Source organism: Phyllobates terribilis, unplaced genomic scaffold (assembly GCF_046119375.1).
Source record: "Phyllobates terribilis strain yellow unplaced genomic scaffold, ASM4611937v1 Scaffold_5__5_contigs__length_657084704, whole genome shotgun sequence".
NCBI classification, from domain to species: domain Eukaryota; kingdom Metazoa; phylum Chordata; class Amphibia; order Anura; family Dendrobatidae; genus Phyllobates; species Phyllobates terribilis.
The window spans coordinates 584,303,395-584,329,220 of NW_027362765.1; positions in this window are offsets into that span (position 1 = coordinate 584,303,395).

Genomic DNA, 25,826 nt, shown 5'->3' on the forward strand with positions numbered 1-25,826 from the left:
TTATCCTTTTTTTTTACCAAAAACAGTGTTTACTAAGTACTCTATGTTATTTATTTTCACTATTGCTTTTTATTTACTTACAGTAGGATATATCTTAATTTTGTTTCTATCTTAGATGTTGTCTTTTAATGGCCAGGGTGAACATGCTCCTATATTTTGCTTGCATTCAAACTTATATTGCAGTTCACTTTTCTCAATTACATACCACTCTAAAGGTCTGCACTACCTCTAGAAGTGATGCCTGCCTGCTCCATGTGGAAATCAGTGCATATAACGCCGGCATCTCTGCCTTCTTTCTCTCTCCCCTGGTAGAGACATAGACTTTCTCACCACCACGGCCCGTGGCCGAGTAGCCCCGCTCCTCCACCCTCTTCAGGCTCTGATATGTTCACAGTGTGCAGATCCTAGGGCACTGTGACTAGGTTGCTCCAATGGCTGGAGGACACTTAGTATTTAAGGCACCTCTTCCAACATGCAGGTGTCTGAGCAACATTGTAAGGTTTTTCTTAAACACTCTTCTTAGTTCTCAGGTCCCAGTGCGTGTATACATCTGCCTGTCTACCAGGCATGCCTGCCTGCCTGCCCACCAGCTGTTTCCGCCTGCCTGACAATCAGCCATTCCCGCCTGTGCTTGCCAACTCTACCATCCCTGGCCGTGCCTGCCACTTGTCCCTTGAGGGTCACCTGCCATCCACCGGAGGTCAGTCCCAGAGTAGCACCTGGTTCCGCCTCCCTTGTCTCTCCTCAGTTCACGGAGTCATCAAGGTGCCGTACATCCGAGGTCAGACTTAATAAGGTCCCTAGTCACACTCCTCCTTTCTCTCCTCTGTCCATGGCACAGTGGTTACACCACCCAGCCCTTTAAAGTTTACTCAGGCCATGGAATCCCCTGGATCTCAGGCTCCTTCCATCTCTGACCTATACGAGGAGGTCTACTTCCAGAAAACCCAACAAGACACAATCCTGTCAAATCTTTGGACTGTAAATACCCACCTGGACATGCTAACAACTACACCTGCATCCACAGCTACAACAACTTTGGTTGCGCTTCAGCAGTCTGCCAGTTATGCACCTGGATTTGTTCCTCATCTGTCTGCCCTTCCACGCTATTGTGGGGACCCTTCTCTATACCGTATATGTGTTTATTAACCAGTGCACACTACACTTCTAGCTCTTGGCCCATCAGTTAGGTTCTGATTGGGGCAAAGTGGCCTTCATTATGTCCCATCTCTCAGCAAAGCTCTGGCATGGCTCTATCCCTTATAGGAGCAAGGGAATCCCCTGGTGTCAACCCTCCAGTCCTTCTTGGAGGCCTTCTGTAACGTCTATGATGAGCCCAGCTGCGCTTCATCTACTGCCTCATTTCTGCTCAGGTTACACCAGGGTAACATCACAGTGGGCCAGCATGCAGTTTGTTTTCATACTTTGTCATCCGAAATCGCTTGGAATAATGACACGCTAGTGGCTACCTTTTGGGAGGGCCTCTTCGGGTGTATTAATGATGAGCTGGCCAGTCAGGAAATACCCACCTCATTGGATGACCTGGTGTCCCTGGCAAGCCAGATTGTTCCAAGAGCAAACGAAAGAGGTGACCCGCAAAAGAAGATCTGTGCACCCCTCCTTCCAAAGGCTGATCACCCAGTAAGCCCCTGCTGCCATTCCTCTCTTTGAATCTATGCAGACTGACCAGGTGAAAATGGCTAAGTGCCAGAAGGAGGTTCGTCATGCAGAAGTAACATGCTTCCACTGTGGCAGTCCCAAACTCCTAATCCGATCCTGCCCTGAGAAATCGGGAAACTCCAGTTCCTATGATCTGTTGGAGAGGCTACCTTGGCCAAGTATCACTCCTCTCCATCTCTGACACTGACAGTATTGGTCTCTTGTGGCAACATTTGTTTCATCTTGTCGGCTACCAGGACTCTGGTTCTACAGGCAATCTCATCCAGCAGGCCACTGTCGAGCAGCATTTGATCCCGATCCAATGTCTGCAGGATCCGCTGGTAGTTTGATTGGCTTTTTTCTGAGACCATCCAGTTCGTTACCGAGCCAGTGGAACTTTGGGTAGGGATGCTGTACTCTGAGAAGATTTCCCTCAACGTGCTGTCTCACCCTCTGCTATTGAGTTTGCCATGGCTGCGGAGACACTAGCCTGTCTTGGACTGGAAATCTGGAGAAGTACTCCGTTGGGGACAGGAATGCCACGAAACCTGTTTGGCCCCAATCCATCTAGCTCAACCTCCGGCTTCTCCATCTAACTTCCCTGGCTTGCCAGTACCGCATTGGATGTATGCCGATGTCTTTGGCAAGAGGGAGGCTGAGACCCTGCCACCTCATAGACCATATGACTGTCAAATTGATCTCCATCGAGGCGCATCACCTCCACAAGGTCGAATCTACTCCCTCTCGCAGGCCAAGACCTAAGCCGAATATATGAAAGAGAACCTGGCCATGGGATTTATCCAGAAATCTTCCTCCCTAACTGGAGCAGGATTCTTCTTTGTAAAAAAGAAGGACAGTTCGCTATGACCCTGCATCAACTATAGGGGACTATATCAAATAAAGATAAAGAAATAAACACCCTATGCCTCTCATCTTAGAGCTGTTTGATCGCCTTAAAGGTTCTAGAGTCTTCACAAAACTCTATCTTTGGAGGGCAAGCAACCTGATCCATATTCGCCTGGGAGATGAATGGACAACTGCCTTTTACACCCGTGATGGCTTCTACAAGTGTTGTGTTATGCCCATTGGGCTCTGTAACGTACCAGCTGTCTTTCAAGAACTGGTGAATGATATCTTCCGGGATCTTCTCTACATGTATGTAGTGGTGTACTTGGACGATATCATGGTGTTCTCCCCCGATCTTTCTTCACACTGTAGAGATGTTCTCCAGGTTCTGCAGAGGGTTAGGAGGAATCGTCTGTACTCCAAGTTTTAGAAATGCATTTTGAATAGTCTACCCCTCCATTTCAGGTATACTTAATCTCTGAGACCAGTCGGAAAATGGATCCAGAAAAAGGGTCCGCCGTCCCGAAGTGGCCCCATCCAGACGGTCTTAAATACATCCAGCGGTTTCTCGGATTCGCAAATTAGTACCGCCAGTTCATGCTCAACTTCTCTTCTCAAACTGCTCCCATCTCTGCCTTGACCCACAAGGGGGCCAATCCAAAGATATGGACATTTGAGGCTGAAAGCGCCTTTGTATCTTTAAAATAGGCCTGTGCTGCATCATCACTGGTTAATAATAAGCAGTTTTTTCTGGAGGTGGATGCTTCCTCCTCAGGGGCTGGAGCCGTTCTTACCCAGAAGTCCTCATCCGGTCACATGGTAACTTGCTGTTTCTTTTCTGAGATCTTTTCTGCTTCAGAACACAATTACTCTATTGGTGATTTGAAACTGCTTGCGATAAAAATGGCACTGGAGGAGCGGCGGTTCTTGCTGGAGGGGGCTATACATCCTGTGGGTATATACCCTGACCACAAGAATCTAGCCTAATTTCAGTCTGCACAACGACTTAACCCATGACAGCCAGATCGTCGTTGTTCTTCACACGCTTCAACTTTGCTCTCTATTTCTGGCCGGCGGAGAAGAATATCAAGGCAGACACACTCTCCAGATCCTTCTTGTATTCTGATCAGGAGGAGGAGCCTCAACAAATCATTGAGCCCCCAAAATAATTACGATTGCCCCATTGGATTTGTCTCAACTTCCCTCTGGAAAGACATGTAATGCCGGCATCTCTGTCTTCCGCCTCTCTTCCACGGCAGAGACGCAGACTCTCTCACCGCAGCGGCCCCCTCACTCACCCACTCCTCCTCCCTCTTCCGGCTCTGCTGCTGCCCGGGGTATGCACACAGCACTTAGATCCCCTGGGACTGTGCTTATGGCATGGGGCCATGCGTGTACAATCCTAAATTTTCCCCAGCAAATGGCCAGTGGACACTCCAACATGGAGGTGCCTGAGCAACATTGTAAGTTTGCTCTTAAACACTCTTCTTAGTTCTATGGTCCCAGTGCATGTTTTCCTATATACCTGCCTGTCTATCAGCCTTGCCCGCCTGCCTGTCTACCAACTATGTCCGCCTGCCTGACTACAAGCCAGTCCCATCTGCCTGTTCATCAGCCGTGCCCACCTTTTTGTCCATCAGCCGGGCCAGTCTGCCTGTCTACCAGCCATGTCCGCCTGCCTGACCATCAGCCATGCCTTCCTGTGCTTGCCAACTCTACCATCCCTGGCCATGCCTGCCTCTTGTCCCTTGAGGGTCAGCTGCCATCCACCGGAGGTCAGTCCTGGAGTAAAACCTGGTTCCGCCTCCCTTGTCTCTCCTCAGATCACAGAGTCATCAAACTGCCATACATACAAGGTCGGACTTGCTGAGGTCCATAATCATGCCCGTCCTGGCCCTCCTTGGTCAATGGGACAGTGGTTCCAACATCCAGCCCATTACAGTGGACCATTGCAGTTTGTGACTTATTGAAGCAATCAGTTGACTATAAGAGTACGTTATTAGAGAAAAATCATATGATGCGAATGTCTAGCCAACTAACAGCTGCAGCCAGTCATTAGCAACTAAGCAACAGCCAAACAGAGCTTCATTTCTTCTGAAGCCAGCACATATCTCCAAAGTGGTTTGTTCTTTATCCATGGAGCACTGAAACATGAGAATAACACCTAATTTTTTTTTAAGTGACTCCATGATTTTTTTTACATAGGATAACCCCTTTAAACCCATTATAGGTTATTAGACAAGGGGAAAAAAATTCTAATATTACCTCAGCAAAGGCATGGCAAATTCTTACCACAATGAGTTTAACCATACTAGAGTCATTTGTAATAAAAGATTGTACATGACTTTTATTAAGTGACTGCCGATATTTTGGTTATATTTTTTCTAGTTAGTTAGTCACTGCCTACCTCCTTAAAATTCAATAGAAACTGAAGTTTTGGAGAATTTTTACAGATGCTGAAAACACTTTAATTCTGTGCACATTTTCAGGATATGGGTCTTGGGAACACCACTCAAAAGACCTTTTTGAAGCTCACATTCTCAATCAGGCAAACTATAAAAAATTCTCCAAAAGTTTAGTTCTTTAATCTGCAAAGTATTTTTATTTCAACTTCCTGCACGTAAATGCGTATTGCACTTAGTTTTCAGAGTCAACCCCTGATAGAAGAGAAAAGCAGTAGTGCATTCATGCAGAGCTCCCAGCAAGCTTTGAATGGAGACAATGATCCATTTTGAGGTGAGAACTACAAGAACATCAATCTTGTGAAAATTAATTTCCAAATCCAATGCAGATATTCCATCTTTTATGTAAATATGTTGTTATTTTGTGTAAAAATTACTACTATAAATAATTTAATTTACCTAAAATTAGAATTATATAGTAGCTCAGCGGCATCTATAAAGGCAATTATCATATAGATCTGGAGAAAATGAAAATTTTATTTTCTATATATGATAGAAAAATATTAGCACAATGTATGCTATTCAGAACAATATCTCATTTTACAGCCTGTTGAGTTTTATTATGTCATTAACAGTTTATAATCTGCATTACTTCTGTGGATGTAACTGTTATTCATGTCTTCCTACATGATACCTAATACCAAATTTTGAAGCATATGGGATTTTAATGCATTATTTATGAGTGGTACAAATCTACTTTTACATCTTGACAATAAATGCATTAATCAGTTGTAAGGTCTATTTCACAAGGGTGATTTGTCGATTTGCATCTGTAACCTTTGCACTATAGGAAAACACATTATCTCTAATCATCAGTTACATGGTAATTATGAAGCAATTAAAGAATGAAAGGCTTGAAAGATCTCACAGTGTGATTACAGGACAGTACAGAGTTGCAGTCAAGTTAAAGACCTTCAATACATTTTATAGGATCCCCTCCAAGAGTCGTCACTCAGGATCCATGCACATTGCTGTTATATGAGCCTTAAATTCATGACTTTTTCTTGAAAGTACACAAAAATTACATTGGCAGAAGCCTAATTATCTCCTCCAGGTCTATGTGTATTGCTAAAGCAATAATCAAGTCAAACAAATGCAAGTACAGAGTTGGTCGAGATAACTACCCGACTGTTGATTGACCAAACCATTGGTTTTAACATTACGGAGGATAAAGTTGTTGTTAGATACCTATAACACTATCTGCTCTCCCCAAAAATAAAAGATCAAGTGTTGATTTTGTAATTACCTGATTTTTCACTACCTTGACACCATCTGTGGAGGGAATGTCAGGAAGTCCATCAGATTGGGGCAGTTGGCTGTTTTTATAATCCTTATTTTATCTTTTATTTTTGACAATGAAAAATGCAGTGCTAATGTCAACCAATAGGCCCGTCAAAGGATATGACAAGAGCTAAAAATTTGAACGTATCAGTATTCCATCAGTATTTTATACATTTTCTATCAATGTTTCATCAGCTTTTGCACTCATGTTTTCATTCATTTTCTTATTATTTTCTATTTGGCATTAACAGAACTTATACTGTCTCATCCAATACATGTCTGTATTGTGGGTCCGTAATAAGGACATATAACAATACTACACTCTTAAAGGGAACCTGTCATGTAAAATAACATTGTTAACCTGCAGATATGCGGTTAATATGCAGGTTATTAGCATTCTGTCACCATGTGGCACCCTTACAGAGACGCTCCTCTGCCAGGAGGAAATGAACTTTATTCTCCTCCAGCAGGCTAGCTCTTTCAGATACAGGAGTGACACCAGCATAATTTCTAGTTTCAGTCACAGCTCTGTGTATAGAGAGCAGTGGCAGTACCGTACAATTCCAGGAGCATGGTTACAGTCGACTATCTCTATACACAGAGCTGTAACTGAAACTGTGCGATGTCACTCCTTTAACTGAAAGAGTGAGCCAAGGGGAATGAAGTTAATTTTCTCTGACCAGCGGGCCTCTCAGTACGGGCAGTGCACAGTGTTAGAATGCTATTAACATGTAGTGAAAAAAAATCACAGAAAAAAATGCAGCCTTTCTAAAACAAGGTCAGATTACCAATGTACTAGCAGGATGCAGGAGACCCCAATAGTAAAGGCGGGGGCAGCACAGGTGCAAAATACTGATGGAACCACCACTCATAGACCTACTAATTCATGGAGGTGATAATTGCCTAGTATTAAAAATGCAGATGAGGTTTGTATATGACACCAGTCACACAGATACGTGTGATGCACAGTGTCTGGCTTACAGCCTATCGATGATGCCCATACTAATAGACAAGGCAGGCTTCCTATAACCATATAAGTGCACACCTCAAAGACAGACACCCCATATAACCCAACCAACACTAATAGGCCTGGCTGCATCCTGCATAAAAATTAAAAATAATGTATAACTTGCATGAGATATTGGAGGATATTTTTGCCAAAATATGCAACCTCGCAACCCACATCAAGGGTCCTCATACTTGCAAATAACCTGCAGATTAACCGTATATCTGCAGTTAATAGTGTAATTTTACATGACAGGTTCCCTATAAAGCGACCTAAGGCCTCTTTCAGACATCAGTGTTTTTTACATATGCAAAAATGGTACTGTTGTCATCAGTGTTTTAGACTTGCGCGTCATCAATGTTTCATTAGTGTTTTCAATATATGGATAAATATGTAAATAGTTTGAAAACCTTCTCCTATCCTTTGCAATGTTAAACACAGAGTGCATATGATGGCTCATACTAACTCCCGAAACTCCCTATATAAACAACACAGATTCCCCACAAAAAACAATTTGGAGCCGATTACAAAATAAAAACTTATTGCTCATAGAATATGGCAAAATCGAATAAAATTCTTGTCTAAAACATAATCATACTGACCCACAAAAAAAGCATAAATGCGCCTATTCATTAAGACTGGTGTTGTGCACACTGGTTTATTGAAGTAACATCATGAAGTAAGAAGCACCTGATTAGTTAAGAAGTACATGCCACTTAATGAATTAGGCTCATCTTACAAGAAGCAAGTCCTTGGTGTGTCTCCTCAGAAACCTTACTACAGTTTGAGACTGGAGTAAGATTTCTGGCATATGGTTTGCCACGTCTGGTAATTAATTAGACAAGGAGTTGTTGCTCCACCCACTTTGGCAAATTTGGCCAGGACTGGCGTGAAAACTTTAAAAATCTTAAAATTTTGCTCAACTTCACATTTCACAAAATATGTCAAATTTACAGAGTGCATTAAGCCAGATTTCTGAAAACATCAAAGAAAAAGATACAGCCTTTCCATCACCATTTCAGATTACCAATGCACTAGCAGGATGCAAAAGACTCCAATGGTAAAGGAGGGGGCAGCCCAGGAGCAAAATACTGATGAAGCAACCACTCACAGACCTACAAATTCATGGAGGGGGTTGCTGTGTAGTATTAAACAGTCACACAGATACATGTGATGCAGTGTCTGGTTTATAGCCTATTGATGATGGCCATACTATTAGATCAGGCAGTTTTCCCAACACTATATAAGTGCAGCCCACAGGACAGATGCCCAAATTCACCCAACCAACACTAAAGGGCCTGGCTGCATTCTGCAAAAGGGAAAAATGTACAATAAAAAGATGAAAAATAATGTATAAGATAAATACATTACATGGGGTATTGGTCAAGGGGAAGATGGATGTTACGAAAGACAGGGATATTCTTCAGCAAAACCTGTTTTCAGTCTGTCAGTGATTTGAGACTCGGATGGAGGTTCACCTTCCAACAAGACAATTACCAAAGCATACTGCTAAAGCAACACTCGAGTGGTTTAAGGGGAAATGTGTAAATGTTTTTGAGTGTCCTAATCAAAGCCCAGACCTTAATCCAATTGAGAATCTGTGGTCAGACTTCAAGATTGCTGTTCACAAGAGGAAACCATCTAACTTGAAGGAGCTGGAGCAGTTTTGCCTGGAGGAATGTGACTAAATCCCAGTGGCACGATGTTGAAAGCTCATAGAGACTTTACCAAAGCAACTTGCAGCTCTAATTGCCACAAAAGAAGGCTCTACTAAGTACTGACTTTACAGGTATGATTAGTTATGCACACTAAAGTTTTAAGTTAATTTGTCCTATTTGTCGTTGGCTTCACAATAATAAATAAAACCAAATGTTCACAGTTATAGGCATGTTCTTTAAATGAACTGATGCAAACAGTGAAATTCAAGGTTGTGAGGTATGAAAACAAAAAAATGCCAAGGGGGGTGAATACTTTCACAAGCCACTGTTTGTATATTGCATACTTATGGTTACTTGACTGCCCACTCCTGGTCCCAGCACCAGAGAATCCTGGCAATGTGAATCATGCACGCAATGTGAGGATTCACAATTCTGCCGTAAACTAGAGTTTCTATAGAACATTCTGTCAAACCTGGACAAACCCTTTAAATGAAAGCTTTTTCTACAATATAGAGAAATAAAATTGGCATTTACTTTTGGGCTTAAAATACAAGTTAAGAAGCAATAAAAAATAATTATGACACGTCTATAGTTTACGCTGTCTTAGAAAAAGTTTATTTATGCAGTATTCTGTTCTATAATTACAAACCATTGTATTTTCTATCTGAAGGTATTGTAAATTACAAGTTCCATTTCTAATTGGCAAAATAAACTAAAATATGACTAAATTGTAGTAAGTTTTAATGATTTTACATGGCTGCAATTTGCTAAGAATATTCTTAGCCCTTTTACTAAAATTAGAAAACCTCACATTTTAACAGTTTTTGTGAGGACCACTGTTTGCATTTTCTCACAAAAATTCCAGTGAAAACAATAATTATCTCAGACAATAAGTGCCTGTATTCTGCAATTCTTACACATGTTCTGTAATTTTCTGCAAGAATTGAGTTCAATTGTGTAAGATTCCCTCCCTTGTAATTTACATTTTGCTACTGTCTGAGGTTTTTCATTATCTGTCAATGATTGTTTTGTGAGGAAAGGGTATGTGGGGACTAATTAAACTTTATTGTACTGCGAGGTTCACAGATCTTTTTCAGGGTTATTGACATTAGCTGGACATGTCCCTTAAGGGTATGTGCACATGATGCAGAAATGCTCAGGATTTTTTCCTGAGCGTTTCTGCATCTCTCTGGCAGGAAAAAACGCATGCGGATTGTACATGCGGTTTCCTGCCAGGGACATGCGGAAATGAAGCGGTCTTCACTTTCATTTCCGCATGCGGGTTGACAAGCGCTTCCCAAGCGATTTTAGCATCACTTGGAAAGTGCTTGTCAACTTCACACTATATAAATCCATGCAACCGGCATGGATTTATATAGTGTGTGATGTCAAAAAATAAAAAATAAATCTATACGTTACCATCTGATGGCCCCCGGTTTCCTGCTTCATCGGTCCCGGCTGCCGGCAGTGAAGACTGTAGGACCTTCCGACGTCAGCGTCACGTGACCCGTCACATGACTCTGACGTCAGCGAAGGTCCTTCATTCAACCGCGAAGTGCGCGGGAAGCCGGCAGGACACAGCGCGGGCCGTCAGAAGGTGAGAATATATATATTTTTTATTTTATTCTTTTTTTTTTAATGGTACCTGGGTCTGGATGAGAGTCCTCTCATCCACACCCGGGTACCATCCGCACATTAGACCGCATGAAAAGCGCATCAACATATACAGTGATGCGGATTCCATGCGGTCTAATGCAAGTCAATGGCGGCAAAAGAGCAGCGTTTCCGCAAAACTAATTGACATGCTGCGGATTTTTGACCGCAGCGTTTACGCTGCGGAAAAATCCGCATCATGGGCACAGCACATGCGGATTTCCATTGGGGAACATTTCTGCCCTTCTACCATGCGTTTTTCATGCGTTTCCGCGGCGTTTACGCAACTGCAAAAACGCCGCGGAAACGCATGAAAAACGCATCGTGTGAACTCAGCCTAATACTTCCTCAAATACTTTTATTCCGTCTTATGCCACGTGTACACATTGAGTATTTGGTGAGTTTTTCACCTCAGTATTTGTAAGCCAAAATCCAGAGTTGAACAATCAGAGGAAAAGTATAAGGCTATGTGCCCACGATGCCGAAATGAAGCAAACATTTTCCTGAGCATTTCTGCATCTCCTTGGCAGAAAAAATGCATGTGGATTTTACTTGCATTTTTTCTACCAGGGAGAAGCGTTTTTTAAGCTTTTTTGCATGCATTTCGGCATGCGTTTTTTCAAGCGCTTTTCCAAGCGATTTTGAGCATCACTTGGAAAAGTGCCTGACAAGTTGCAACTGGCATGGATTTATATTGTGTGACCAACTTATGCTGCTTTAAATGCAGCATCAATAGTAAAAAAAAAGAATTAAAATGTAAAAAAAAACCATTATACTTACCTCTCCAGCGGCCCCCGGTCTCCTCTCCGGTGGCTTCCTCGGTCATCGGCGTACCCCTGTTTTCTGAAAGAACCTGCATTGACGTCATTTAGCCAGCTGACAGGTCATGCGACCGCCGACGTCAGCGGTCACGTGACCATCACATGACTAAATGACGTCACTGCAGGTCCTTTCAGAATATCGCAGGATGCCGATGACAGAGGAAGCCACCGGAGAGGAGACTGGGCGCCGCCGAAGAGGTAAGTATAATGTTTTCTTTATTTTTTACGTTTTAATTCTATTATTACTAATGTTACCCGGGTCGGATGAGATTCTCCTCTTCTCCAGACTCAGGTACCATACTTTCATTGAACCGCATAGCATCTTGTATGGTGCAATGCAAGTCAATGGCGGCGATTTCGCCGCGATTGCGCACAATAACTGGTTGTGCTGCGAATTTTTTCGCAATGATAATCCGCAGCAGAAATTTCCGCAGCATGTGCACAGCACATGCAGCTTATCATTGGGAAACATGGCAGACAACTTAACAAGCGTTTTTAATGCATTTTCAAGGCAGAAATGGTGCCGCGGAAACTCATTAAATCCGCATCGTGGGCATACAGCCTAATAGAAACACGAAACCACTTCTGTATTTTTCACCCACTCTCGGTTTTAGCTTACTAATACTGAGGTAAAATACTCACCAAACACTCAACATGTGAAATGGCCTTATAGTTAAACTCCTGCACTTGGGTTGAGTGAGAGATATATTGTGATGTAATACAACTCTGTGTGCTAGCCATTATTACTTTAAGAGTTCCAAACAGAACCAATAAATCAAATTATTACATTTATATTCCCTTGTTGAGATGAGTGGATTTTTCCATTGAGGATAGAGTTTGAATCAGAAATCCTGAAATTCTCGGCTTCATGCAATTTCAAACACTTTGAGATTTCAGTTTGCTGTATTTAAAAAAAAATGCCTGGCATCATTTACTGCTCTGACAAAGCATCAAAGAACATGCTAGTGTCTCTTTTCTTTGCGAAGCAGACTTCCCCTAAATGCCCTGCAGCTATGACATAGAGCGGTTATCATGCCTTGTACAGTGGTGGTCAGTACCGGGGCCATCACAGTCCAGTGGTTCCCAGTGGAGCACAGTTTTTAAAACAGTAGTTTTCCATATCCGTAGTCACTGGGTAAGTCATCCTGTTCTGTATAGTGATAACTTTTATAGTTAGCTTCTGTCTCTCTTTTCTGTAGAGTGTAAGCTCTTATGGTCAGCGGCATTCCCTCTCTTCTCTCCCTCACCTGTTTCCCGAGCAATTACAAGCTTTCCAGCATTGAGATCTGCTCAATTTTTTTTTGCTACAAATCCAATTACGAGTTTTACATGCATAAACCTCTTTAGGAAATGCTAAGGATTTTTTTCATCCTGAATAACTTTTTATAATATATGGTTAACATTTCCTAATGTGTTTTTGAATATATTGTTGATGTTTTTCTGCTAGCGTTTGTTAAGATTTTTTTTAATGATTATTTCCTTTAATTATTTTTCAGGTGATTTTCGAGCATTTTTTTAAATCTATTAGGGTATATTCACATTGCACCTTTTCCCTCCTTTTTTGAGCAGGCCTGCTCAAAAAATAGCCGGAAAAACAGTAGTGAAATGATATAAAGAATGGTTCTGTTAATGTATATGGCTTTTGAACATCATATAATTGCTTCTAGGAAGACACTCAAAGTTTTACAAAATATGGCAATGTGAAGGCTTAAAAGATGCCTGAGTATCTTTATTAGCAATTTATCAACATATTTGCTGAAATTTTTTTTAGCATTTTATTCTTTGTTTATTTGATTTAAAGAAAACAGATAGAAAAAAACAGCAAGAAAATGGCCAAAAATGCTGAAAAAAAACAAAGAAAACTCCATCAGAGAAAAAACTTCAAAAACTTGCACAGCACATGACCACAAATGCTAAAAAAGCCTCTTTAGATTTACAAAACGTCAGAGAATAGGAACAATTCCTGAAACATTTTCTACTTCTTAACCACTTCGAGCCAGAGCCTGTTTTTGCCTTCGTGACCAGACCAATTTTTTTAATTCTGACCACTGTCACTTTATGTAGTAATTACTCTGGAACGCTTCAACAGATCCCCTGACTTTGAGATTGTTTTTTGTGACATATTGTACTTCATGATAGTGGCATATATCTGCCTCATTACAGGGAATCTTCCGTCATGGGTTCTGGCTGAATCACGTATTTCAGAGATCTACACGGAAACTCTGGTGTAAGTGCTAAGCGCAGAGCACAGGATAAATGTGTGCCAAGCCATACTGCAATCTTTGGGAGACATAATAAACAAATCAGTATCAGGTGAAGAATTAGTTTTATTTATTTTTTAGGCCGTTCCTCGTGTGGTATAAGTGATGAGATTACTTTATTCCTCGGGTCGGTGCGATTACAGAGATACCAGATTTATATTTGGTTTTTATGACTGACAGCTGTCACACATTAAAAGACGCTTTTTTTTGCAAAATCTAGTTTTTGCATAGCCATATTTTGAGAGCTATAATTTTTCCATATTTCGGCAGACAGAGTCATGTGACGGCTTGTTTTTTGCTGGACTAGTTGTCATTTTTATTGGTACCATTTTTGGGTACGTGGCATTTTTTGATCGCTTTCTATTCCGTTTTTTGGGAGGTAAAATTAACAAAAACCAACAATTCAGGAATTGTTTTTTGAGGTTTTTTTTAGCCATTCTGAGTGTGATAAAAGTGAGAAAGCAGCATTATTCTTCGGGTCAGTGCATTTTCAGCGATAAAACACTTACTGTATATTTTTTTTATGTTTTGGCGCTTTTACACAAAACAATTTTATAGAAAAAATATTTTTTTGCATCGCTTTATTCTGAGAGCTATAACTTTTTATAATTTTTGGCTGATGGAGCTGAATGGTGGCCTTTTTTGTGGAACAAGATGACGTTTTCAGCGGTACCATTTTTATTTCCATTTTGCTTTTTTGATCACATTTTTTCCCACTTTTTGTTTGGCGATATGATGACAAAGCATAGTTTTTTGCTCCGTTTTTTATTTATTTTTATTACGGTGTGCACAGAAGGAGTTAATTAGTGTGACAGTTTTATAGATCAGGTTTTTTCGGACGTGGCGATACCAAATATGTGTACTTTTTTTGTTTTTGTATAAATATACGGATTTATTGGTTTAATATTTTATTAATTTATTTTTATTTATTTTGTGATTTTTTTTAACAGTTTGAAAACATTTTTTGACTTTTTTTTGCATTTTTTCTTAGTCCCTGTATGGGACATTAATTTTCATTTTTCTAATCACTGTTCTCTTGCAATGCAATAGACATGTATTGCATTGCATTAGAGCTTTGCTGACTGTTTCACAGTCAATGTCTCCTGCTAGAGTTCAGCTGCAGGCTGAGCCTAGCAGGACACCATATATGGCAGATCGGGAGGCAGTCATGTGACCTCCGGCTGCCATAACAACGGCAGGTCCTGGAAAACATCAGGGGACCGTCGGTGAGGTAAGTGGACGACCCCCTCTCCTCTCACTATCTTCTAAATGCCGCGATCACTATGGATCGCGGCATATAGAAGATAGCAAAGGGTTAACATCATTGGGACCTGATCCAATCTGGTCCCGATGATGTCCCCTGTCAGAGCTGTCACTCTGAACTGCAACCGCAGAACTTGCAGGACCCTGGGGGTCCTGAGGGCTGCGGGACCACCAACCGTTCATAAACGTCGGCGCTGCACAGAGCCCAGGCAGCGCCGACGTTTATGTACAGTGGGCGGTCTGGAAGCGGTTAAATGGATTTCTTTAACCACCGGAAAAAAACACAATGTGAAAATACCCTTAGATTTGCAATCGCATATTAGAACATACTCTACAGGTATATACACACTATTAGCACCAGAAAAAATGCTCAAAAAACACTCCAAAAAATGGTCCTATTAGCTTCAATGGAATAACTATTTGCTGTTTATATGCTCCGTCTTTGGTGCTTCATGCTTTCAAAGTCGCCACTTGCCACTTCTCTCTTCATGCGTTTTCAGCTAGGAAGATGCTCTATACTATACAATAAAAGTCAACAGGAAGGTTAAAAAGATGCCTGGAAAATAACTGGGTGTCTTTTTGATTGTTTTGTATTTCCAAATTAAAATATCTGCGCATTTTATTGATTGCTTACTAGATTAAAAAAAAACAGAAAAACAAGAGAACCCAATAAAAAGCATCCCAAAAGAACGCAAGCAAAATATTAATCAAAATTGGCAGCAAAAACAAAAAGGGGTTAAAGCACTTCCGGAAACATCCAAAAAAGCTCAGAGAAAATGCCATAGACAAGGAGTGATTCCTGAAGCAACTTCAGCTCGAAAAAAGGACATTTGTGAATGCTGCAAAAACGAACAGTGTGAACATACCCTTTATCAATTAATAAAATGCATCCATTTTTTTAAGCTAAAGAGCAGGCCAAATGTTCAAAAAGATGCCCACATTGCCCAGGCATCTCCCAGGCATTTCTTTTTACTTTCCATTGACTTTTATTGTAAAGTATGAAGCATTTTATGATCACTTTCTCCAGTGGGCGCACTCAAAAACACCAGAAAAACATAGTGTGAACAGATCCAAATAATTTATGTAAAGAAATTCCACTGTTGATTTTGCTCCTAAAGCAGCATGGACTGAAAGTGATCTGAAATGTCTCTTAGGTTTAGAGTACAATATAATGTAAAATATGTGCAGAATGCTAACTCCTTTAATGGAGATGGAAACGTATTGGATGGTACAAATTATAAACAAGTTTTTCTGTATAATTTGTGGCACATTTAAAGAGGTTTCATATACATTAATGGTAAATCCACAGTTTAGTTTTCATAAAGAATCATATATATAAATAAGAGAAGAAAAATCATAACAAAAGCCTTAAAATATGCAATCACACATTAGTAATGGACATATGCATAAAATGCAGGCGTAGGTGGTTGTCTAGTGTACATAACCCAGTCTATAAAACTGATTGAGGCAACTATAAGCTAGTAGAGGAATACAGGAGGATCCTTGAATCAGCATTCTTATCTTTTGGACCACAATGACAAAATGCCTCACTTCTTCTAAAGGACTTTACTTGTCATGAATTGCAGATTATTAAAAAAAAAGTCCAGAACTCAGTGGAAATTCAAATAAAATTTGCTACTGTAACTGATGACTAAGAATACGTATCTGAAATACCTAAGCCAAGCCATTCTCATGTCAGAAACATTTTGAAGCAAGAGTGACATTATCATCATTACTTTAGATACAGTATGTTATTTATGTGAGAAATAAAGCTTTCTAAAAATGTAATTACTAAAGACAGATAGATTAATGGATAGACGGACAAATTAAAAAAGCAATTCAATATATGTTTTCTGTGATACAGGTAAATAAAGGTGAGCGCACTTTTTAGATTTAAGCCAACCGTGTTTATGAATCATACTTTAATCCCAGAAACTGTATTTCTGTCTTACGTCTGGGGTATAGACATTTTGGCATTGATTAGTTATTTAAGTTCTCAGTGTAGTACATGTGCATTCAGCAAATTCTTGTCCTTTAGAAATCCAAGATGATTGATCCAAGATTTAGGCTTAAGGTCTTATTCTACAATGTGATTCATTCTGTTTTATCAAAAGTCTGAAAAGGTTATGCAAATCAATACTAAAGGCTAAACTTCTTCAACATGAATTTATGAAAGCTATAGAATTCCTTCATAATCCAAATATGCTGTAGTGATGTAAATGATGATTCTAGCTTTGATAATGTGCTGGTAACTCCTTCAATCCTTAGGCCAAAGATTTAGTATTCACTGACACTGGAATAATTGTAACCAAGCCTGTATCAGTGAGTATTTACTGTAGACCTTACTGCTGCAAACATCAGCATCTATCTCACAACGGCAAAATGTGACCCATTCCCCAACCTTTCTCTCCAATGACTCTGTTTCAGATGTAAGAGTAGATCCATGTGTAATGCTACAACTCCTAACACTACTGAAACAGGTCCCCAATTGTGAACAGGTGATCTAGGTGCTAACGGACAATCAAAATTCGAGTCACATGTTGGTAGATGGTATCTGGACCATAACGACATACAACAATTCAAGGAGATCAGAGCCCAATGTGTAAAAATATAAACATTTTTACAGGAACTTGTCAAATAGAACTGCAACAAAAAGAGTAGAACACCACGGGACTCAAATTAGTTGATGTGATGTTTATTCAAATAAATCTGTAGAAGTAGAGAGGCCAATTTTTCAATCTATAGACCTTAATCATGGCCAGAAAGGTGTGACAGAATGTTGCATGCAGCTGTGAGGCTCATAAAATGTTTTGCCACTCCTCTCTGGCCATGATCAAGGTCTACAGACCAAAACGTTGGCCTCTCTACGCATATAAATTTATTGCTGAACCTTTTGAACAAACTTCACTTCAACTAATATGAGTGCCGTGGTATCCTACTATTTATGTGAAATCTCCACTACCACTGAGTACCTATACTTACCTGGTTGGTATATCCACCATTATTTCCATCTTCTATAGAGCTGTAACAATTGATGTAAGGCACAGTATCTTTTCCACATACAGTGATTAGCAAAAGGGTAACAATGTTTTGAACTTTTGAATTTCAAGCTCCATATCTCACCACCCACTACTGCTTCGAAAGTGAGACTATCAGCATTTTATAGGCAATCATCTTGGCTATCTCATACATAAATTTGACTATTTGACTTGCAGCTATTTAGCATATGATTATATCTAGCTCATCGATAGCAGTCTTTCGGTCAAATAAATGCCAAACTGCATCATTTGAGTTCCATGACAGCTGGAAGAATATGAAATGAAGTCCGTCCATCCATTCAAAAGCCAAGTGGTGTACGTCCAGGCAAAATATCGGAGTAAACAAGTAGGCTCATCACAAGGTCTATCAGTTCTGGTGTGACAAACATGGCAGTGGAGGTGGCTAGTATGCTTCTAAATAGTAAGATCACAGGCACTCATGCAAGCACCATGCGATGCATGTTACACAAGTCTGGAATGGTGGCCCAAAAAAAGGTAAAACGGTGAAGATGCCTCGAATTCAATATTGTCATGCAAAGCATTGGCTGAAGTTTGCAAAAAAGTACAAAAACTGGACAGTAGAAGATTGTAAACGGGTGACTTGAAGCAACAACATGAAAAACAATAAACTATGCTCTGATGGGTGCAAATGAGTCTGGAAGAAACAGGAAAAATGGCTAATGGATCGAGAAATTGAAGGAACTGTCAAGATCGGTGGAGGAATCATGATGATATGGGGTTGTATCACAGCAATTGATCGATGGAGGTCTTAATGCGGAACTATATGTGAGTATCCTACAAGACGAGTTACTTTGTACACTCGAGTACTATGGGAATGAAAAGGACAACATAGTCTTCCATCAGCACAACAACCCAAAGCATACATTGAGATTGTCAATGAAATAGTTCAATAACAATGAAGTAGAGGTGCTGGATTGGCCTGCACAGCACCCGTACCTCACCCCAATCAATCACTTGTGGTTAGAGTTGAAGAAAAAGCTGCATACAAACCCAAGTGAGTCGAGCAGTATGCACCAACTTTGTGAACGTGTAGAAGAGACCTGGGATCATGTTTCAGTCTAGACATGCTTGAATCTGATCGAGAGCATGCCAAGAAGGATTCAGGCAGGGTTGAAAGCCAAAGGCCGATTTACAAAATACTAGCATAATAATAAAATTTAAAATTTCCCGTGCCCTCTGTTCTGCAACTGATCTAAGACTAACATCCTCCTTAATCCGAACCTCACACCTTCATCTCCAAGACTTCTCTCGTGCCGCGCCAGTTTTGTGGAATGCACTACCCCAAACGATCTGACTGATATCTAGCCCCCATGTCTTCAAATGCGCTTTAAAAACACATCTGTTTAGACAAACCTATCACCTCAACTCACCAACCTAACTCTCCCCTGTCCCCTCCTAATCCCTTTAACTCTGTATTTATGCAACTCAATTAATGCATACAGAGCAGATTATTGGCATTCCTTTGACACTAAGGATTGGATGTGTCAAGTTCCATCAGGTTTGCCTAAATTGGATGTTAAAGGATGGTAAAATATTTGCAGGCTCAGGAAATTGGGCAGAAGACAAATCTGTGCATAAATCCTCCCTTGAATCAATTATGTCTGTGTCCTTAGAACTCAAATACAATTGAAAAATCTAATGTGTTTACTCTGATACAGTAGGTCCTTGCTTCTTCTGATCATGCATGGCTCCTGCCCAAAAATGTCTGTAGAGTTATCACAATATTGCATTTCAGGTGTCATAGTGCAAGAGCTGGGCCTAGCAGAAGAGGCCAAACCTGCATCATTGGATGGCATTGTGGGGCCTGGAAGAGTTGAGTGTTGAGCACGGGTCACAGTAATTAATGAAAAATGGTTATTAGAATGTATTCTAATATAGTCAACCACAAGAAAATAGGGCTGGCACTACTATGTCAGGGCAAGAAAGGCAAAATCCACAGGTCTCCACATTAACCCCTTCACCCCGAAGCCAGTTTTCACCTTCCTGACCAGGCCAATTTTTTGAATTATGACCACTATCACTTTATGAGGTAATTACTTTGGAGCACTTCAACGGATCCCGGTGATTCTGAAACTGTTTTTCAATACATATTGTACTTCATGATAGTGGTAAAATTTGTTTGATATGACACGATTATTTGTGACAAAATTGGAAATTTGGCGAAAATTTTGAAAATTTTGCAATTTTCAAAATTTTCATCTTTATGCCCTTAAAACAGAGAGTCATGTCACAAAAAATAGTTAATAAATAACATTTTCCACATGTCTATTTTACATTAGCACAATTTGGGAACAAATTTTTTTTTTGTTAGGAAGTTATAAGGGTTAAAATATGACCAACGATTTCTCATTTCTCCAACAAAATTGACAAAACCATATTTTTTGGGACCACATAACATTTGAAATGACTTTGAGAGGACTTTATGGCTGAAAATACCCAAAAGTGACACCATTCTAAAAACTGCACCCCTCAAGGTGCTCAAAACCACATTCAAGAAGTTTATTAATCCTTCAGGTGCATAATGTGGAAATGTTAAAATGTTTTTTGGAATGAAAAAATGTTAAATGAACATTTTACTTTTTTCACAAAAATGTTACTTTAGACCCCAATTTTTTATTTTTGCAAGGGTAACAGGAAAAAATGGACTCAAAAATTTGTTGTGCAATTTCTCCTGAGCAAGCCAATACCCCATATGTGGGAGAAAAACACTGTTTGGGCGCACGGCAGGATTCGTAAGGGTAGGAGCGCCATTTGACTTTTTGAATGTAAAATTTGCTTGAATAATTAGTGGACGCCATGTTGTGTTTGGAGAGCCCCTGATGTGCCTAAACAGTGGAAACCTCCCACAAGTGACACCATTTTGAAAACTACAACCCTTAGGGAACTTATCTAAATGTGTGGTGAGCACCTTGAACCCCCCGGTGCTTCACAGAAGTTTACAACATTGAACAGTGAAAATTAAAAAAATTTAAATTTTCCCGCAATAATGTTTTTTAGCACAAAATTTTGCATTTTCACAAGGATAACAGGAGAAAATGGACCCCAAAATTTGTTGTTCAATTTATCTTGAGTATACAGATACCCCATATGAGGTTGAAAACTACTTTTGAGGCATAGTGCAAAGCTCAGAAGGGAAGAAGCGCCATATTGGAGTTCATATTTTGCTGGACTGGTTTGAGGGTGCCATGTCATATTGGTAGAGCCCCTGAGGTGCCAGAGCAGCTGAACCCCCCCATATGTGACCCAATTTTACAAACTACACCTTTCAATTAATTCATCTAGGGATGTAGTGATCATATTGACACCACAGGTGGATCACATAATTTTATATCATTAAGCCCGCTGGATCACCGCGCCATATATGTACTGCTCTTTGCGAGAACGCAACTCCCACAGAGCAGTACATGTACTGCACTTGTCGGGAAGGTGTTAAAAATGAGTGGAGCGCTATGTATGGACTAACAAATGTAGTGATAAAGTGGAGAATATTAAACATGTCTAAGAAGAAATTATTCTCAACCAGTAAAAGATATAATTTATTAATACCTTTTTAACAAGGAAACTATATATATATATATATATATGTGTTCATAGTCAGAAACCAACAATCATACTAATAAAATGTGCAGAGTGCCATTGGTTTTTAGACAATCCTGTGTACAAACACAAGGCCACACATAAAAACACAGAGCTTTAAAGCAGGTTGGGGAAGGTAAAGAAAAATGCACCTCAATGCTTTGACTTTTTGCTTTCCTCTATTGATGCCCTTACCGGACCACGTAGGTTTGCACCCTAATAAAGCACGCAAGTTATGGCGCCCCCGCTCACTGTCATCTTGTCCTAGTAATAAAGTGACAGTACATAAGACAACATAGGTAGCAATTAGTGATGAGCGAGCATGCTCGCCACTGTTCGTTACTCATCCGAGCATCACAGTGCTTGAGATGCTCAGTGCTCGGTGAGTAATTTTGAAATGCTTGGGCGGGAACTCGAGTCACCACACTGCATGTTGGGCGCATTTTAGGCAGCCAATTACTATGCAGGGATTGCATGACACTGTAATCCTGTAGCCATTATGGTTGTGGCATTACAGTGACTGACTGGCCGCATAGCGTCATTGGGTCTATATAAGTCAAACAGGCAGAGTAGGGAGAGCTGCAGCTGAGCGAGGAAGAGAATTGGTGGTTATTTTAAACAGAGATTTCACACCACTATTAAAAATCTACTCTAACAGTCCTTGTAAGGGCTCATTCTGAAGAAAATATTAATCCTGATGATAGCACTAATTAGGCAGAGTTTGTGGAGAGCTAGTATAGTACAGAATAGGGTCCATTGCACATTCTTTCTGCTGCTGGAACTCCTATCAATAGCACTAGATATCAAGGCTGATAATATTCTTTTTGCTCTTAATCCTGATAATCTTGGTGAAAAGCAATATAATACACCATTTTTACTGCTCCATTTGCTTTTTAGCAGCATACAGCCAGATTTGGTTGATTTGAATAGCATTGCTGTATTATGGAAGCAGAGAAACTTGTCCATCATCTCAGGTGATCAAATATTACTGCAGCATTAATCCTGTTTTTTCTTTTGCAACCTGCAAAAGATAATACTACATTCAAAGTCTGCTACTTGTGTGTCAAAAATATATCCACACTTGTTCACTGACCAATAGCATCGCTATACCCTCACTGGGCAAAATAATTGGTCATCAGACGTGATCAAATACTGCGATATTAATCCTGATTTTTTTGGCAAGCTGCAAAATATTATAGTACATTTAAAGTCTGCTGCTTGTGTGTCAAAAATATCTTCACAGTTGTTCGCTGACCAATAGCATCGCTATACCCTCTCTGGGCAAAAGAATTGGCCATCAGACGTGATCAAATACTGAGGTATTAATCCTGATTTTTTTTGCAAGCTGCAAAATACTACAATCCATTTAAAATAGGCAAGGCGCGTGGCAAGGGACAAGTAAGTGGACGTGATGTTGAAGGCACCTGCAGAGGCCGAGGTCGTGGGTAAGATTAAACTGTGCCTGCTGAGGGAGCACAACAAACACCCACATCATGTCGACCTACCTTCCTGTCCCAATTTCTAGGGGGCTGCAGACACCACTCTTGAAGCCAGAACAGTGTGAAAAGGTTTTGGTTGGATAGCAGATAATGCTTAAAGTCACTTTGCCACCACCACCCTGTCTTCCACACAGTCAGGTCTCAGTAGCCATGAGTCTGGACCACATATTTCTCACCCTGATCCTCCTTTCTCTCACCATGCCGAGCGCCCTAAGACAAGTGATCCCACACTTTGACACTCTGAAGGGCTGTTCACATTTCCATTTATAGATTCTGGCCCCTCGCTCGGTCCGCTTAAAGAGGGGAAGAGGAGGTCCCATGTAGGGATTCCCAAATATTTTAGCAGCCATGGTCACATGAAGGAGACAGTGGGAAAGTGCAATTACTTTCACAAGAGGTATATGGTGATGATAATGAGACACAATTGCCAGAAAGTCAGGAGGAGGCCCAGGGTGGAAGACGAGGTGGTGGATGATGAAGTCACTGACCAAATCTTGAGAGGTGACATGCATAGCGAGGACAGCAGCACAGAAGGGAGGGTGTAGCACCACAACAGACAGGAACAAGCAGTGGGGTGGCCACAGACACAGACACAAGGTGAGCAACTGCTCCCCAAAACACCAATACCAGGAAAGTTGCCAGTCCAACAGTTAGGTCTTCCCGAATCTGGCTCTTTTTTTAAGGATTGTCCAGTTAACCCCAAAAAGGCCATTTACAGCATCTACCATGCCAGCATGAGCAGGTGCAGCAAAACTACCAGCCTGACCACCACCAGCATGCTTATGCACATGACAGCAAAGCACCCGACTAGCTGGGCCAAACGCCAGGGTCCAGAAACAGTGTCTTCGGGTGACACCTTTGCCTCTTCCTCTGTTGTACATGCATGCCAAGCCTCTGTCCCTGATGTAGTCAAAGATGCTTTTCACTCTGCATCTGTCGTAGCATACTTGCAACCAGCATCATCAACCACGTTCATGTCCTTTTCCCATCTCAACATTCAGTTGTCCCTACCCAAGTCCTTTGAACACCAGTGTAAATAAGCAGCCAACCACCCACAGTCCACAACACTAAACTGCCACATTTCTCAACTGCTTGAAATGGAAATGTTGCCTTTTAGGCTCACGGAAATGCGAAACATGCAGTCGCTAACTGTGTTTTTTGGCATTTTGTGGCGCTCAGAAGGGAGGGAAAATTGGATTTGGGAGTGCAGATTTCACTGGATTTATCTGGGTTGGAGCCATGTCACTATCCAGAGCCACTGTGTTACCATTAACGTGAACACCCCCTATATTTCTGTTAACAAATGACGGATGTAAGTGGGGATGTTTTTTGTCAATTGAATTGAAGCTTTTATTGTTGGCATTTTGGGGTACACAACATTTTGGATTAGCTCACACTTACCCTGTGCTCTACGCTGAGCACTTACATTGGGGATCCCTCTAAACCTATAAAATATGTAATTCAAATTAAACCCTCGAGGGATCCATTTACTAATGAGACAGCAAGGAAACTCTGCACTCTTTACGGTTTCTGTTCGGCGGTATCCGGCTTTTAAGACAAACAGTGTTTGACCGTGCTTTAATGCACTCCCAAAAAACAGGCAGAGCAGGATCATAGGCCAGACAGAGTTCAAAGTGAGTCCTCCTGCCTCATTATAGGGAATATTCCTTCAGGATTTCTGTATGAATCATGTATTTCAGAGATTTACATGGAAACCCAGGTGTAAGCATTCAGCGTACAGCGCAGGTTAAATGTGGGCCGATCCTTACGATGATGTTTGGGAGGCAGTATAAACAAATCAACAACAGGTCAAGTATTGTTTTTATTTATTTTTTACGCTGTTCCTCGTGCGGTATAAGTGATTAGATGACTTTATTCTTCAGGTCAGTGTAATTACAGAGACGCCAGATTTATATATTTTTTATGTTTGGTTGCTATCACACTCTAAAAAACTTTTTATTATTTTTTTACAAAAAAACGTTTTTGCATTGCCACATTTGAGAGTTATAATTTTTCCATATTTCTTCTGAAAGAATCATGTTAGTGCTTGTTTTTTGTAAGAAAAGTAGGCGTTTTCAATGGTACCATTTTCTGGCACATAATCGTTTTTATTGCTTGTTTTTCTGATTTTTCTGAGGCGGAATGAACAAAAACCAGCAATTCAGAAATACTTTTTTTTTTCATGCCGTTCACCGTGTGTTAAAAGTGATAAGACAACTTTATTCTTCGAGTCAGTATGATTACAGTGACATCAAATTTTTATCATTTTTTTATCATTTGGCGCTTTTACACAATAGACATTAATTTATAGAATAAACATTGTTTTTGCATCACTGCATTTTTAGGGCTATAACTCTTTTATTTTTCCACTGATGGAGCTGTATGTGGGCTTGTTTTTTACGGAACAAGATGACGCTTTCAACTATACTATTTGTTCTTACATTTGTCGTTTTGATCACGCTTTATTCCACTTTTTTTGGTGGGGTAATAAAACAGCAGTTTTTTGCCAATTTTTTTTTTCTTACGGTGTTCACTGTAGGGTTTAACTAAAGTAACAGTTTTATAGATCAGGACATTCTGGATACGGTGATACTAAATATGTGTACTCTGCTTATTTTTGTTTAAATAAATCTAAATATGCGTATTTATTGGTGTAGTATTTTTTGTTTTTTATTTTGTCAGGGTTTTTTTTTTTTATTAACAATTTCTGAAATTTTTACTTAGTCCCTCTGGGGGACTTTAACTTTTATTTGTCTATTTGTCTGAACATTGGTCTCTTGCA